Source organism: Otolemur garnettii, unplaced genomic scaffold (assembly GCF_000181295.1).
Source record: "Otolemur garnettii isolate 467f Iridium unplaced genomic scaffold, OtoGar3 scaffold00005, whole genome shotgun sequence".
Classification (NCBI taxonomy): Eukaryota; Metazoa; Chordata; class Mammalia; order Primates; family Galagidae; genus Otolemur; species Otolemur garnettii.
Window position 1 is genome coordinate 47,201,935 of NW_003852400.1, and position 5,532 is coordinate 47,207,466.

Consider the following 5,532-nt stretch of genomic DNA (forward strand, 5'->3'; position numbering starts at 1 on the left):
TGATGGGCACTTGGGCTTCTTCCATGACCTGGCAATTATGAATTGGGCTGCAATAAACATTCTGATACAAGCATCTTTATTGTAATGTGATTTTTTATCTTCTGGGCATATAACTAATAGTGGAATTGTAGGATCGAATGGCAGGTCTATTTTTAGTTCTCTAAGTGTTCTCCAGATGTCTTTCCAAAAGGAACATATTAAATTGCATTCCCACCAGCAATGTAGAAGTGTTCACTTTTCTCCACATCCATGGGATTATAGACCAATTAATACAAACAAAATAAAAATATATATTTTACATACCACATAACTGATAATCGGGTATTTCTCAGCTCTGTCATTTTTCCAACAGGTACCGCTTTCAGAACATGGGATTCCAGTTGTTCAGATATCAAAGGGAACTTGTTTCTCCAAAAGTTATTCTTATGTCTGAAGATGGGATATGTTTTAAGAGTTCCCTGTTGATTCTAAAATGAGAATTTCACTATATAGGTTATTATTTTAATCACACTTGGAAAACTGTTCTGCTGTGCTCTAGAGAGTCATTGCATTTTAGACCTAGGAAGGAAAATCGGAGATAATCATAATCTAGCCCACATGCAGAACCGTGTTCCAAAGCTAATGCAGGATCTATTGATCTGTGGTTGGTTACAGTCTAGCAATGATTTTACTAATCTCAGACTAGTCAAAAATAAGACTTGATTAAAATGCCCATGCTTGTATAGATTAGGGACTTAAATCCAGAAACGAGGCTTGTTAAGATTTATAACAACCCATGAAACAATAACCCGGAATCATCTGATATTCCCATTAGCTTTCTGGGCCCTTTGAAGATGATTGTAAAGCTGAAACCGATAATCCATTAATAGTCTTCTTGGTTTTACAGCAGTTCAGAGGAACTGCTTCTGCTTAGAAGAGAAATTTCCTGCTGTGTTCCGAGGCAACTGGCAAGGAAAACATGTGAAAGTTCCGTCCATAACAGAGCCCTGGTAAATATCAGCTCCTCTCTAATCCTATTTAGGTTTCAAAGCAACATGCTTTACTCTTATCCCCTTTGATCCTGGGCTGTGCTCCAGTAGTCAAGCCAGCCTGCACGTCAGGGGAGGGCCCTGCGGGGCAGAAGTGAGATGGAATGGGCAGAAAAGTGAATCAGCATGAATCTTCCTCCTATTTACGACAAGGTCATTAACAAGGATTTTCACTTTATTTCTTCTCTCCCATTTGAATGACAAACATAGAATAAGAAAGCATCCTCTAAATGCTTTTGAATATGAACAACATTATTACAAAATACATTCATCACATGCGCTTTCAACTTCAAGGGCTTCGTTTTTAAGATGAGCTGACAGGACAAAAGTAGTATTTCCTTCATGAAAAAAACAGCTTGTGGACCTTTAGTAAAAACCAACGAAGTTATATATTTATAAATCAAGAACAATAAATATCAGAATTATCTAACTTTACAAATATGACTAAGTCTTGTTTAGTGTTGAATCATCTAATTTTACAGCATTCACAGCATTTTCCTTATTGCCCCAAAATTGACTTTCCAGAATTTACCATAGGGTAGAGTAGATAAACAAGTTCTACAATGAAAGGCAAATCAAGGTATGACTTTTATATTTACTGAAATAGGCCATAGGTGAAAAGGAGGAACATTTTTGTTGCCAGCAAACTTCCATATATGTTTTCAAACCTCGCTCAACCCCTTATTTTGGTCTGTCTAGAACTGGAAGGCTGGGTCATATGGAAAGCATATGTTCAGCTTTAGTAGATAACGTCAATTTTCAAAATAATTGTGCCAACCAGCATTTTTACCAATGATGCCTTGAGTTTTAGTTTCTCCATACCATGGCCCAAACTTGTTATTATCACATTTTTTAAGAAGTTTGTATGTTATGCATTTACTTCTCTCTTTTTTTTTTTTTTGCAGTTTTTGGCAGGGGTTGGGTTTGAACCTACCACCTCCAGTATATGAGGCTGGTGCCCTAACCTTTGAGCCACAGGCACCACCCTGCATTTGCTTCTTAAAACCATTCTGATGGTTGAGCAGTGATATCTCATTGTGATTTTATTTTGCACTTTTCATAACAAATAATGTTTTTGGACATTTCTCCTTTTCTTTCACTTTCAAGTGACTAATCATGTCTTTCGCCCATTTAAAAAATCAGGCTCCCTATGTTTTTCTGGGTAATTTCTAAAGGTTTTTTTTTTTTATATATTGAGAATATGTCTATTGCAAATACCTTCAATCACTCTGTGACTTTTGTTTCTACTCTCTCAACGTGTCTTTTTAATATTATTGTATTTTAATAAATCCACATTTATTAATCTTGTCCTTTATAATTAGCAGCTTTTGTGTTCTGTTCATGAAATCTTTGCCTCACCCAAGATTATATCTTGTATAAATGTCAGTGTTCTGCAAAAAAAAAAAAAAAAGCTCCAATAGGATATAAAGATACATGTACACACCCACACATCATCTACACACACACATACACACATACACATATATATATGAGATTTATTATGGGAATTGGCTCACCTGAGTATGGAGGCTGAGAGGATCTATGCTCTGCTACCTGCAAAATGATGAACCAAAAATGCTGTTGCCTATATTCACTCCTAGATGAAAGGCCTGAGAATCTGATAATTGTGCGAGGATTGGTAGTAAGATTTGCTGGTGTTAAGTCCAGGAGTCTAAAGACCTAAGAATCAGAAACTCCCCTGTCCCAGGGCAGGAGAAGATGGATGTCTCAGCTCAAGAAGAGAGACAGAGGATTCATCTTTCCCCTTTTGTTTTATTTAGACCTTCAACAGATTGGATGGTGTCCACCCACATTGGGAAGGGCAGATCTTTATTCAGTCTACTGATTCAGATGCTAATCTCTTCCAGAGACACCCTCACAGATACACCCAGAAATAATGTTTTGCCAGCTATCTGAGCATCCAGTCGACACATCAAATTAACTATCACATATGCTTGCTTATGTAATCTGCATTATTCTCTCTGAATGACTTGATCTACATATTTAGACCTACAGTAGAAATTACATTTTGAGTGTTTGGCTTGATGTAGAATAAGGAGAAGCAAAGTTTTATCTCTACCTTTGTAGGGATTTTTCCAGCTGGGTCTGAGAATTAAATTTACATAACACAGAGCAACAGAAGAAATGCACACAAATTTTTCAATATTCGGAGACTTCCTAAGAAAATGAAGACCTAAAAGTGCATTCAGAGTTAAATACATATGTATTGGACAAAGTTGTAAACTGTGAGAATATGATGAAACAAAGAAAGGATCTTGCGCTAAGGTAGTTAATTAGGTAGAAAATATGCTACCAATAAAAGATGAATATTTACCAATTAACTACCCTTAATTAACTACCAAATTAACTACCCTTAATTGACTAGCAATATAAGGGTTGCTTATAAAGATTTCCTTTGACCTCAACTTTCTATCCTTTTGGTAGAGAGAGGGCCTTGGTCACATAGGAATTTCATCTCCTGATTTTAAGAAACATAATGAAGGTCAGAGTGATCTTGCACCTGGTGTACTTAGAGCATTTTTAACTCGTCAATATGCCAGAATGACATATTTTGGGGTGGCATATCTTCACTGCTTCGTAGAGATTAAAAACTCACTTTTTGCATGTAGATATCCATTTTCCCTTCTCTATAGACTCTTGGACCTTAAGGAACTGGTAGTCTTGGTTGTTTTCTGGTGTCTTTCAACAATATTTATTGTACTTCCACATTTTAAAGTTATTTATGATAAGAGTGTCGTCTCATAAAAACTACTCTTTAATATATAAAGCAGAAGTTCTAAATAGATTGTAGTGTCAACATTCTACACATGGCATACTCAAGGGGTTTTAACTGTATTTCTTCAGAATAGTTGTAAGAATAGGATGATGAAAGAATTTTATGTCGAGAGTCAAGTTCAAGTAGAAGTAGTTTCTAATACTACACTTACTTGAAATGAACATTCCAAAAAGCCCTCCCACCTGAGAAGTCATAAGGATCTTTACTGCATTAGTAAAATATTAACTATTTATTTCCTATTTAACTTTAATGATGAGAAAACATTATACTAGGATAATCCAAAGGCACACTTTTCCTTAAACAAAAAATAATTAAGATAAGACAATTTTCAAAAATTGGATTTGGTATTTTTATTTTTAAATAAGAGTGATCAAAAGATATTCGCATAAAGATTGATGACAAGAACTCTCTCGGGCTTAAGCAATTCTCTTACCTCAGCCTCCCAAGTAGCTGGGATTACAGGTGACGGCCACAACGTCTCGCTATTTTTTGTTGCAGTTGTCATTGTTGCTTAGCTGGCCTGGGCTGGGTTCAAACTTGCCAGCCTCGGTGTATGTGGCTGGTGCTGTAACCACTGTGCTATGGGCACTGAGCAAAAAAACAAACAAACATAGAATTTTTAAGCTACTTTTAAAGCACCAATAAAGAAAGTGTCTAAAATAAACACAAATTCAACATGTTCCCACACTCTGAGGGTTGAGTGCTCACGTATATACTCCCCTTTTTAAAAGCCCCGATCAAAAACTGGGGATTTTAACACTTGTCCTTCTTCCCCAAAGAGTGTTCTTCCACATTTTGCTGTAGACCCTTGAGAACACCTTTTAAGTGCCTGGTCAGATGTTCTCTTCACCTCACCCTGTATAATGTCGCTTTCTACAGTGCTGCTCTGTCTTTAAACCCGTGTTACTTTCTTCATGGAATTACTAGTATCTGAAATTCTGTTTTTGTGCTGAATTTGTTGTTGTTGTTGTTCTACTGTATTTGCTGTCTCTTCCGTCAGAAGCTCCCTAAGAATAGATATCTTGTTTTCTTTAACACTATAAAGTATTTCAGATAATGCCTGTAACACTAAATTTGCATTAAAGAGGAAATTAATAAGTTATTAAATGGATAAACAAATTTAGGGTCTTTCACAAATGAAAGACGATTTCCATCATTGGAAAATATAACTGCGTTTCTGGAATTCCAATTAAGTTCTCCTTGCAACAAACGTGACATCTTTTTTATTTGTGCAGACTTTTAAAAAGTCACCTTACACACATTTAAATTCATGTATATGATTGTAAAGCCACCATCACATGCAAGATATAGAATATTCTCATTCCCTCAAAGTCCCCTTTCCCATCACCCACAGCCACTGGTAAACGTGGTTCTTATTTCTGACTTGGTAGATTTGTCTTTTCAAAATGTGATAATAATGTGAAATCTTATAAGTAATGTGAAATAATAAAGCACATGATCTTTTGGGTCTGATTTTCACTGTGTATATTTTTGAGATCTCATCCATGTCAGTGTTTGCCTTTTGTTGTCACCATTGTACCCTCAGGACACCACAGGCTCTCATTTTTCCGTTGTTGGTTGACTGATTGATACACTGACCTTGTACAGCACTGAAGCATTCACCTTGCCCTTTAAGAGACAGCTGCGGTGCTGAGGGGTTTAGTTTTCCTTCAGCTCTTCCTGCACACTTTGCCACAAAGGATGCCT